This window comes from Sciurus vulgaris, assembly GCF_902686455.1.
Source record: "Sciurus vulgaris genome assembly, chromosome: 6".
NCBI classification, from domain to species: Eukaryota; Metazoa; Chordata; class Mammalia; order Rodentia; family Sciuridae; genus Sciurus; species Sciurus vulgaris.
Genome location: NC_136466.1, coordinates 75,042,137 through 75,055,102, shown reverse-complemented (window position 1 = coordinate 75,055,102; position 12,966 = coordinate 75,042,137). Strand labels below are relative to the sequence as shown.

Here is a 12,966-nt window from a genome sequence, read left to right as displayed (position 1 = left end):
GATTTTCTCCCATTCTGTAGATTGTCTTGTTTTATTTCCTGAGCTATCGGAGTCATATTTAGGAAATCATTGACTGTGCCAATATTTTGAAGTGTTTCCTCTGTTTTCTTCTAGTATTTTCAAAGTCTAGTATTTTCAAAGTAAGGTCTAAACCTTACATTGAGGTTTTTGATATATTTTGAGTTGATTTTTATAGGGTGAGAAATGGGGGTGTAGTTTCAATATTCTGCATGTGGTCACCAGTTTTCTCAACACTATTTGTTGAAGAGACTGTCCTTTCTCCAATGTAGGATTTGGGCACCTTTCTTAAGAATCAGTTGCCTATAAATGTCTGGGTTTACTTCTGAATCCTCTACTTTATCCACTGATTTATGTGTCTGTCTATATGTCAATACCATGCTAGTTTTAGTGCTATGACCCTGCAGTATACTTTGAACTCAGATATTGTGATGCTTCCACCATTATTCTTTTAGCTCAGGATGCTGTGGCTATGCAAGGTCTTTTGTGCTTCCCAATGAATTTTAGGATTGTTTTTTTCTAATTCTATGAAGAATGTCATTAGTATTTGGGGGCTTGTGGGTCATGTTGAATATGTAGATTGCTTTCAGCAGTCTGATTATTTTCACAATGTTAATCCTCCCAATCTGTGAACACAGGAGGTCCTTTCATTTTCTGTCTGGGTATGTCTTTGTTGGTAGGGTGAGTTTCTTTCAGGCAGCATATTGTTTTTTAATCTAAGCACCTAGACTGTGTCTTTCAATTAGGGAACTGAATCTATTTATATTCAGGGTATTTATTGAAAGATATGTATTTTTTCATGTCATTTTGTTGTTTATCTTCTGGTTGTTTTGAATATATACATTTCTTCTGAAACGTTTGGTAATTTCCTGTAATGACAGTGATTGATTCTTTCCTAATTCTTGTTTGTTTTACTACTCTAGTGAAATTTATTCTTTTCCATTCTCTCCTGGTTGTGTTTATCTTTCTTTCTCATCTGGGTATAGGATTCTCATAAGTAATGCTGGTTTAATGGTCATATATTCTCTTAGATCATACTTATCTTGGAAGGTCTTAATTTCTTCTTCAATTCTGAAGAAAATTTTGCTGGGTATAGTAATCTAGGTTGGCAGTTATTTTCTTTCAGGACTTAAAATACATGATTGCATGCCCTCCTGGATGTTAGAGTTCCTGCTGTGAGTTCTGCAGTTATTCTGAAAGGTTTGCTTTTAAGTGTGACTTGGTGTTTCTCTCTTGCAGATTTAAATTGCATTTTCAGCAGTTAAAAATAATATGTCAAGGAGAGGTTCTTTTCTGGTTACATGTATTTGGGGTTCTAAGTGCTTCCTGTACCTGGATGTTCATGTCTTTCCCAAGAGTTAGGAAATTTTCTCCTATTGTTTCACTGAGTAGACTTTCTATTCCTCTGCCTATAGCTCTTCTCTTTTATCTATTCTTATTTTGTATATGCTTTGTCTTTAATGGTGTCTCAGAGATCTTCTGTTCTTTTCCTATTACTATTTGAATATGATAATTCCTCAACTTTGTCTTCAAATCCTGACAAGTTTTATTCCACTTGATCTAGTCTAGTGGTGGGTCTTTTCAGCTGAGTTTTCAATCAGATTTATTGAACTTTTCATTTCCAAGACTTCTGTTTAATTCTCTTTCAAAATCTCTCTGTTTATTTAACTTGTCATTCATATCTTCATTAACTCATTAAACTATGTGTATCCTCCTGGAATTCATTGAGATTTTTCAAAATAATTTTTAAAAATCTTTGGCATTTCATCCACTTCAACATCTTGGTCATCAATTAGTGGAGAGTCATAAACTTTAGGAGATGTCATGCTGCCTTATTTTTCATATTTCTTATGTTTCTATCTTGAGATTTGTGCATCTATTTTGGTCTATATCTCTTTCACTTTTTGTGATGGACTTCTTTGTAAGCAGCTTTCTCTGATAATGTGCCCTGGGATATTAGATTGTTGTGTAGTATTGAGTTTAATTTCAGTTGGACTTTGTAGCATACTTTCCATGTAGTCTCTTTCACTGTGATTAGAGGGTCTTGACACTGCATACTGTGTTGGGACCTAAAGGACTCACTTTCTTTGTAGGCCTTGCAAATGTGGGGTCCCTCTGGTAGTTCAAACACTTGTGCAATGGATAGAAGAATATGGAGCATGCACCCTCTTGGCTACTCCTGCAGTTTTGACAGCAACTTGTGATCCAATAAGGTATGAGAGGAATCTATGCTGAGGTTTCTTGTAGATGGCAGTATCTAAAACCATTGTGTTATTTCTCTCTGCTGCTGCTATGGGGGTAAATGTCTAGGAATGGGGATTTAGGCTCCCTGAGCCATGCCTACTTAGGTCAACAGCTGAAAGCTTTTAGCTCCCTATTCTTTAAGTTTAAGTACCGCCCCCCTCCAAATTTGAGCAGGGATAAGGTGAGTAGTGACTAGAGTAAGGTACAGTTTCTCTGGATTGGGGTGGGAGTATAGCACAGAGAACCCATCCACTGTGTTTAAAGTGCCAGGTTCAATCCCCAGAACTGCATAGAAAGAAGAAAGCAAATGATACCAATAACAACAAAAACAAACCAGGTGAAGAAATAATGCAAAATTATATTAAGTTAAATTAAAATAACCAACACCACAATACCAACTACAAGAAAAAAGGAAGAAAAATAATATAATATAGACTGAAAAGTTAAAAAATACATAAAAATAAAATAATTTTAAGATAAAGAAAAATTGGAAAATAAGGAAGAGAAGGTCCCAAAGAAGGAAGAAAAGTTCCCAAATTAAAAAAAGAAAGGGGGGGGGGTGACTGGAGAAGGATAAAAAGTAAAAAGAAGGAATAAAGAAGAAAAATTAGATATTAAGAGAGAAAATGCAAAAAAAAAAAAAACCCACACATATATATACAAATGAAAAACAAAAAACATAATTTAATAAAAATTAATAAAAAACAAAATTTTCTCTCATGCCCAATTGTGCAGGCAAGAATGGGTAATTGCAATCCATGTTGATTATGTCTTCTTTCCACGTCTTCTTGGGCTGTTCACTCCTTAGGGATAGCAAAAGCTAAAGGTTATTCACCCCCTTTTTTCCTTTGTTGTACTCCTCAGGGAAACAGCAGTAGTTTGTGACCAGAGCCAGTTGAAACACTTCTCAGTTGAACTGCACAGCCAACTCAGCTCCAGAGTTATTTGGGCTGTGTTTTCTGAGAATGGACAGACACCAGCATTGCAATGTGTCTCCAAGGTAGCATGAAGTAGAGAACTTGTCTGGCACAGGTTCCCTCCAGGGCCCTTTGCAAGATACACTCCAAGGGCAGGTCTGCCATTGGGCACTGCAGCATGTCAAGGATTCTGGTGCCTTTGCATTGCACATTCTTAGTGCAGGGAGAGGCCATGGAATCACAACTATGTGTCCTGAGGTGAGCAGGAGTGACAATGGGCCCTGTGCAATCTACTACCCCCAACTGATATTCTGAAACTTGGTTCCTGTACCAAATACATAGTACCACTTATCCCCCTGGATTCCTACAGCTAAATTGCCAAACCACCAATTTTAAGGGGGAAGTATATTCTGTTCCTTTACACATCACAGTCCAGTTTCTCAATGTACATAATTGCCAACAGGTTTGTATCAGAGGCTCTCCTCTGGGGCAAAATTGACTTTCAAGGAAGTCTCCCCCTGAGCCAGTGTAGTAATATTGCCACTGGGATCCAGAATCAGCAAACACAGGAGCCTGTGAGTCCCAGAGTAGTAAACTCACACAAGATTTTCTCAAAATGGCTACCTGTTATAACACAATGAGCATATGCTGGAAAGTTCATAGAACTTCTCTAGAACCAGTTTATTAACAGATTCCAAGTCTATTGTCTCATTAGACTGTATTTCTGCAAAACAACAATTCCTGTGCTCATGGTACTTACTGGGACTTTCCTTTTCCACCTCTGACTCCATCCTCTTCTGTGCTGCCATGTGATTGGTGCACAGGGACTCCATTCACCCTCTGCTCCACTTGGGTTTCTCCAAATCCTTGTCCATTATTAAGCATCAGTATTCTTCCACAGTTATCTATCTCCATTCACAATCGCTCTCCAGATGTTCGAATTCAGTCTTGTGGAGAAGTGGGTAAGTGTCAGGTACCTATAATCTGCCATGTTGAATCTTCCAACTACTATCTGCCACTTTGTAACAAAAGTTCATACATTCTTATTGTTTGTAAATAAACAGTGTATGAAAATAGTCATATATTCAGAGAATCAAAAGAGTGGCTAAACTGTATAATGTTTAATTATACAAGAAGTTGTATAATGTGGAGTTTAGATTCCAAACTCTTTTGAAGTTCCAAAACATTTTGGAAAAGGGTAATTAATCTGGTTTTCCTGACTTTTTCTGAGATCAAGCACATACAGGGAGAGCAAAAGTGTCCCATCTCTGGCAGAATCGCCAGAATTTACATATCATCCGAGGTGCATAACTGACTGGCCCAATATACTTCTCCTTCAGTTGGTTGGCCTGACACACTTCTCCAACCTTTCCTCCTGCTTCTCCCCTACGTGTATTGTATACACGTGTTATTCCTGGTTTCCTAACAGCCTTTCAGAGTTTTCCTTTTCAGTGTCTCCCACTTCACTGTACCTGCAGCAGGTTTTCTGCAGATCTTGTTAAATGCAGAGCCTGATTAAGTAGTTCTGGGGTGAGTCCCAAATTTCTACTTTCCTAACAAGCTTCCGGGGACCCCATTTTGAGCATTATGATTTTTTTTTTATTTTAAATTTTCTTTTAGTTGTCAATGGATCTTTTTATTTATTTATATGTGGTGCTGAGTATCGAACCCAGGGCCTCACACATGCCAAGCAAGCGCTCTACCACTGAGTCACAACTCCAGCCCCAAGCATTTTGATTTTAAGAGTCAGATCAAACTACACCTTCGTTTTGTTTTGTTTTTATAGGGACAGGGACTCTATCCTTTTTATTAATTATTCCCAAACCTGTTTATGCATTGCAATCTCCTAAAGCACTTCAAAATCTACTAGTGCCTGCACCCAATCCCAGAAGTTGTGGTTGATCTTGTACCTCGCCCAGACTTTGGAATTTTCAAAAGATCCCCAGGTGATCCAATATGCAAGTAGATTTAGGAACCACTGCATTCATCATATTTCCATCATAGCTATCATTAGTCTGTGTGCCTCGTTTGTCTTTGCTTTTGTCTAATGGGCCTTCCTAGCTCACTAATTTCCTGAGAGCAGGAAATTGTTTACCTCACAGTGTTTTACACACGCTAGTACTCAGTGTTAACTGAATAAGTCAACAAAGTAAAAACACATAAATAAAAATTGAAATGAATATATAGAAGATATTGTCCATGTCACTAGCCCCCAGTAAAACAGGGTCTCCCTAAAAGTCATTTACCTCAAAATAATTTGTCCATCTTTCTCTTCCTAGACTTTAGGAACCCACTGCTCTTTACCTTCTGACTCTTTTACTGTATGAGCTTCATTAAGAAAGTTTTCCTGACGTTTTTATTTCACAGTTGATTTTTCACTTCTTACTATGGTCTTAATAAAGAATCCAGCACAGCTCAGGGATTCAGGGACATGTGCCTGCTATTTCCTGGGATTCCAAGAAAGCAGAAATGGGAATTGCCCCATTTTGTCCCTAGCCTCTCCCCAGGGGGCTCCATCCTTCACCTGAATAAGACCTAAAACAATAGAGTATGGCCCTTGACTTCATCCTTGAGGGATCTTATACAGGAGCTAAATATTTCTGAAGAGATTGGATCAATTCTCTTTTACATCACACTCTTCCGCCTTGGGATTTTTCAACATCTGTAGACATGGTGGAATTGGCAGAGAACAGGTAGTAAAAGCCTGGACCTCAAGATTCTGTCTCAGGATGGAGTGAGTACAACCCCACCCCACCCCAGCATGCCACAGCTACATGACAAGAAGCATGATTTCTTACAAACCACATGCTTCATAGCCACACCCGGGAGGTAGGGCAAAGGTTCTCCACGCTGCACATATTCTTAGAAAATTGTTAAGTCTTACAGTCACCCTGCGGGCTGATGGCCACTATATAGGTTCCCAGGCACTTGGGCTGCTTCCTGATATTTAGAACAGATGTGTGTGAAGTGCTGACTATAGACCTGACCCAAAGAAGAGCATCCAGGCCCTGCAGCAATGCACAAGTTAGAAGTCAGTTGCTCATAACAAAAGCAAATCCCCACTAGTTTAAACAACTAGGATTTTTTCCTCATCTAACAAGACTTTTGGCTAATGCTGGAGTTCAAGACACAGGAACAAGGCTCCTTCGGTTTTCTGTTCCACCTTCTTTAATAAGAAAATATTATCATCTTTTGGTTGCAAGATGGCCATTACATCTGTGCAGTTCATGTCCTTAGCTGTAGGCTGACAGAAGAAGGAAAGATTCTTAAGGTCTGAGTCCATATCACAAGGTTACCCTCTGCTGCAAGAGTCTGATAAAGAGGATTTTTAGTTGGGCACAGGACCAACTTATCCATTAGGCATAGTAAGCAAAGTACCTGAAGATTGTCATACTTTTAGAGGCCTACCAAAATGTTTAGGTTTACTTTCTTTTAAAATCAGAATTAAGAAGAATGTAATAAATGTGAATATGTAATAATTAACCCAGTCTAGATAGTATTTGATTTTATACCTGTACAGTTGTACAATATAATCTGGATTTCATTTTTTAAGTGGAAGAAGAGGGCCACAAAGGCAAAAGCATCTAAAGACTATGAAGTTATAATGCAACCCTGATTAGGTACATCAATGTTTAAAATAAAGTTAGAGTTTTGTTTGTTTGATTGTTTTGCTTTTGGTAAAAAAAAAAAAAAAAATGAATATTCATAGCAGATTTTTTTGTTAGAAAGTACCCAAGCATCCATCTATAAGGGAATGGATAGACAACACCCTCACAACAGAATAGTATTCTCCAAGAAGAAGAAATGAATCACCTACACACAGGAGAACATGAATGAATCTCAGAATAACTATGCTGAGTGAAACAGTTTAAAAACAGTACATGCTCTATGATTCCATTTATAAAAAAATATAGAAAATGCAAACTATCCTTAATAACTGAAAGTTAGTCAGCCAGAAAATTTCGGGATAGTGGTGATGGTTTCACAGATACAAAAATACACTAAGACATCAAATTATATCCTTTAAAATGTGCATTTTATTTTATTTCAAATACACTTCAGTGTAACTATTGTTTTAAATAAAGGGGGAATAGATAACAGAATTGGCAAATTGACATTTTCTACCCCAAAGTACTATGGTGTTGTCTTCTTCCTTTAATTTAGCTATCTGCAGTTTTTAAATAATCATACTCCATGGATCCCTCACTCAGAAAATGGGTATCTAAGGAGCCAGGTTTATAATTCTCTTTACTTAGTGCCATATGCATAAATATCTTTTAAAGCTTGACATTTGGTGTAAAGCTAGTATTTTCTTTGGTGTGGGGGGGGGAGTTGAGCCTAGGCGTATAAATTATATAAAAGTCACCCCTTGGATAAGTGACACAGGTCTGCCTTTTTTCTCCTTTGGGGGCATTTTGAGATATCAACAACATCGTGTCTGGCTGGGCCACTCACCAGGTGTCCACTATGCGCCCTTGCGCTCCGTAATCCATAGTGAAGCTGCTATGGAAGTGCCCTGAATGTCCACCTGCTGGGATCACCTGGTGTCACTGCCTAGTACCATTACTGGGCCGGTTATCACTGCTGGCCCTTTGGGTGTGACCTACATACTGTATGTTTCCTGATTCCCTGGGTCTCTTCACCTATTGTTTGCTTTACCTAACAGCTTCCTCTCCACCCTCTCCATTCTTTACACCTCCACTCCCAGGTACGTACTACTTCTCACTACAGAGAGGAGATTGCTTTCTCATCCTGCAATATCTGCAGTTCTGGCTTTTTGCCTCCGCTGTGGTTCCTGCTGGTTTGGCTGACACGAATAGTGGTGAGCTCCTGGATCAGTGTATGCTAATTTTGCTTGGAATAATCTCTGGCACTAGGAGCGGGAAAGGATGATTGAAGGGAGACTTATGTTCTGAGCTGAGCTCTGTTTCTTCTAAAATATTTCAAGCCAAATGCACTTCGCACATGAAAACTCATTTTTCTTTTAAAGATTCCCTAATTTAGGTTTATTCCTCCAATGAACATAACTTTGATCACACTTATTAACACATGAAGAAGGCAGTTCTCTCAGAGGACAAGACAAAATATAATCCTTACCCTGGTAATCAGCCCAAAAGGGAATGGCACTCCAGATGACTGGTGGTGGTAGACACCCACAAGGCAGCCAGGCCATGAGACCTGTATAAAGGTCTCTGTTTTTTTTTTTTTTTTTATTTTGATTGCGCTAGCTATGACTATAATGCAACATTTTCCTAATGATTTTGAGAAAGAAGTGAAATACCAAGGTGAGGAAATAAAAAGCAAGCTCTAGAAAGGCCTAAAGAAACAGAAGAAAGAGAAAAGCAGTTAAAGATTTTCAAGATGACTGGATACAAGAACTGAGGAAGTTGAAGATGTATGTGCAGAAAGGAGGATAAAAAGGATGGTTAGAGCTGCTATTCCCCCAATTTCTACCATAGAGAAAGGCAAAGAGTTATATGAGATTTTCCATACAAAAAGTATTCACTCCCTCATTCAAAGTCTTCTTAAACTGCTTTTCCTTCTCCAGTGGTAGGATCACCAAGGGCTTAGGAACTCTTCACTTGGTAACAAGGGTGGCATGTCGATGCATAAAAGCACACAGCAGTACTGTGTCTGAGCAGGCTGAGCATTGGGCAACAAGAGCAAGCAGGAGTCTGCATTGTCATAAGGAGGATGAGCAAGCCAGGAAGGACGGTCACAGTGACATGCATAGAGGGATGCCTACAAAATATCACCTGAAATTCTTTAGCAGAATTACTTAAGCACCTTAGAGCAGAAAGCATCATACTAAGGGGTTCACACAGAAAAGTTGGATGAAGATTGAAGATTGAAACTGAGAAAGAACATGAAAAATAAAATAAAGTTGGAAAATGTGAGCTATTAGAAATGCCCAAAGCCCTTAACAACACAGTGTAAATATTTTTAAGGCTTAAATTTCCATTGTCTAGCACTTGGATAGCCATAGTAGTATCTTTCCTCTTACAGTAGAAATAAATCAATGTAGCATGGCAAATTAAAACACAGCTTTCTGAGTAAATATAGAAAAAAGAGTGCTTTTTCAATAATAGTTAAAACTCTGGACAGCAATGTGCCAGAAAACTTCTTTCTCCACTAGAAAAAAATAGTCTTATAATGTTTGTTTATTTCCTTGGTATAAATACTCTCACCATAGCCGATTTCAAACTTCTAATAGTTTAAAATTCAGTTTTTAGATTTTGTGAAAATTTAACAAGTGTTTCTCATTAGCTGAAATTCTACCTCACACTGTACTTGTCTCTGTTCTCTCAAAAGAGGACCAACATTACCATATCATAGGTCTATGAGTAGAAAATTATAGCATTGTTGTCCACCAGACAGATATCTCCCAAAGTATCCGCTACTATCTATTGGTTTTTCTGAAAGCAACACCAGAATTTTGTTCTCTAAAAAAAAAAAAGATGCTGTTGTGCAATGCTAATTTCCTGACATCATTTTCCAACAGAGGAAACCTTGGTAGCTTTGACCTTTGCCTACCCCGGGTTTATCATTGCCCAATCTGCTAATTCCTTTACTCAATGTTTTGTTAGTAAATTGGGTATTGCTTAAACTAGTGGCTGCCCCAGGGTATGTCCTCCCTCATCACCTGACTACCTACACACAGCCTGCCCCCTTGGTCCTTCCCTTAAACTTTTAAAGCAGGCGTCACGCTAGCAATTCCTATATTTTTATCTGTGGTTAGAAAATAGAAGGTTTTTATTCTCTGAGAACATTTAGACACCAATTTCCAGGGGTATCACTTAATGTGCCTTTTGAAAGAGCTATGGGTCTTTGATTGTTTCCAGACGAACCTGCAATTGGATCAAGTGGTCAACTTTGATTCTTATTCTCAGAGAGCAAAGAATGCCTGAAACAGTTACAGAAAACTTGTGCGGGTTTAACCCATCCCTAAAGAGGAGGCTTTAATGACAACACCAATGCAAACTCCTTGAATAAGAGACATTCCCCTTTTTCTACTTGGTGTCCGCATGGTACAGTGTTCATCTTGGTCTTCCAAGCATCTCATTGAATCTTGGTCTAACTGAATTAAATTACCAACCTAAATGCAGCTAATTTTAAAACAATTCTGTTTACCCTCCCCCAAACTAATTCAGAAGATTTAGTTTTCCTGGGGAAATAAAACCTTATTATTTATGACCCTGGCTAACAGGAATGCCAGTACTCAATCAAATGAAATAGTGACAGTATCATCTTCTCTCAGACAAAAGAATATCCCTAGCATCAGCACAGAAAAGGAAAATAAGAGAGAAAGCTTTCTGAGAGGTAGGATTGGTGGTCAGATTGCTTCACTTTTCTAAATCTAGTTTCTTTTATCCAGTGGGGGCTGATGTTACCTGATTCAGAGGCTGTGATGAAGATGAAACAGGATAACGTCTATAAAGCCATAACACAGCACCTCTCACACTTACGATGTGAATAACTGGTATCTGTATTATGATTACTATTATTGTTGCTGCAGTCATGTTTAAGTGCAGTTACCAGTCCAGGCAGATCTGTTGTGTGGCTGTCCTCACCATAGGATATAGGCATTCGAAGATTAGTGTTGAAAAGAAAGAACATGAGAAAAGCATGTACTCCTGATAGGTTTCTCATCATCTTCTTTCATTGGAAAAGTTTTTCTCACTAGTTCACGACTTTCACCTCCAGGAAGAAAGTCTTTGAAAGAGCAATAACCTGAGGTATGATTCTTTTGCTCTCTTCTACATCAAGGAATGGAATCTCTTGCCTGCCAAAGATGGTTTGTGAATTTTTAAGGATTGGTTGTTCAAATTAATGAGTGTAATAAAGAGAATACACTCCCTTGCTTGTTCTAGTACTCCCCTAGCCGCATAACCGAGTGGCAGAATTGGAGAAACGAAACCTGAATGCTGGAGTCGCCTTGCTCTGGACAAGACCACCTTCCGTGAGTGGATGTCAGAATGCCTTCCGGAGGTGGAGGATCTCCCTCTGCAAACTTGCGTTCCGTCTATGACCCTATCTTCAAAAGCAGACTGTTCTCTTTTCTCAGAAATGAGGTAAGATTGGAGTCCTTAATTCTGGCTAAAGAAAAGCAAGGTAAGTCTTCTCTATGCACAGAAGTTAGGCAGTCCTTTTATTGTAGGAGGTAGAGAGCTTAGGAATGAGAGAGCCTTTGGGAAAACCCTATAGAAAACTATGGAAGGATCTTCTAGGGAATATCCTGTCCAGAAGCTACTTGTAAATCTCTTTTTGCATTTCAGTTGCCTCTTCTTATTCCCAATAGTCCTTTAATCCCTTTTTAAGCACTGCTTCATAGTTTTAGCTGGTACTTGGAGGAACTACCGTGTCCATATGGGAGAGTTCATCGTCCACGCTTAGGGAGGAAACAAGTTATTAGATGGCAAAAGATGAAAACAGAAGATATAAAAGAAGTTTCAGATCAGAGAAAGAAAGCTGGCTGAAGGGTTCATAGGTGACCCAGTTGTTTAATAGAACATAAAAGCATTCCTACAGGAGTTCTCAAAAGTCTCCTCGGCAGGGCGGGAAGACACAGAAGAATTTGGTAAAACAGTTTTCCATACCACACAGAATGGAAATATAGATTACTGTTCTGCTGTCTCTGTTATCATTGTTTGAACTGAAAGGAAAAGTTATGCAGAAAGCTGGAGAGTTTGCTGACATTGCAGTTAAATTAGTTTTCTCTAATGTCGCCATAACAAATACCACAGGGTGGTTGGCTTAAACAAGAGATATTTATTTTCTCACAGTTCTGGAGGATGGAAGTCCAAATCAAGGTGTGGGCAGATTTGGCTTCTCCTGGGGCTTCTCTTTGGCTTGCAGATAGTTTCCTTCTTTTTTTTCTTTTTACAAACTGCATTTTGACTCATTGTACACAAATGGGGTACAACTTTTTGTTTCTATAGTTGTACTTGATGTAGATTCACACCATTTGTGTAATCATACATGTACATAGGGTAATGATGTCTGTCTCATTCCACCATCTTTCATAAACCCACCCCCTCCCCCCTCTCATTTCCCTCTATGTAGTCCAAATTTCCTCCATTCTTCTCTTACCCCCCACTCCCCCCCCCACCATTATGTATCATCATCTACTTATCAGGGAAAACATTCAACCTTTGGTTTTTTGGGATTGACTTATTTCACTTAGCATGATATTCTCCAATTCCATCCATTTACCTGCACATGTCATAATATTATTCTTCTTTATGGCAGAATAATATTCCATTGTGTATATACACCACAGTTTCTTTACATTCATCTGTTGAAGGGCATCTTGGTTGGTTCCACAACCGAGCTATTGTGAATTGAGCTGCTATAAATATTGATATGGCTGTATTTCTGTAGTATGCTGATTTTAAGTCCTTTGGGTATAAACCAAAGAGTGGGATAACTGGATTAAAAAATGGTCCATTCCAAGTTTTCTGAGGAATTTCCACACTGTTTTCCAGAGCAGCTGCACCAATTTGCAACTCCACCAGCAATGTATGAGTGTGCCTTTTTTCTGCCTTTCTTCTGTGTGCCGCTTACCACCGACCAACGGGACAAACGACACATACACTTCAGAAGTTCATGAAGCAGCTTCCGCTTTATTTGGATAACACCCTCAATATATAAGCAGTCTCATGCATATGCAATTGTAACCAGATATGTCCGTCCAATCCTATTAAAGGTCAAGTGATCACGAGCTCAAGCATACCTGTAAGATATATCTGTCCACACACTAGGCAACTGAACTAATGATCATACAGCC

The 12,966-nt window shown here is 38.7% G+C and overlaps 1 long non-coding RNA gene across 1 annotated transcript; it reads left to right on the top strand.

The window, feature by feature from the left end:
* The first annotated feature begins 1,581 nt into the window (after positions 1-1,581).
* Positions 1,582-12,027, top strand: LOC306663167. Its single transcript, XR_013764387.1, has 3 exons — positions 1,582-2,231; positions 11,051-11,291; positions 11,456-12,027. It is a non-coding gene; the product is annotated as an uncharacterized lncRNA (long non-coding RNA).
* Positions 12,028-12,966: the final 939 nt, after the last annotated feature.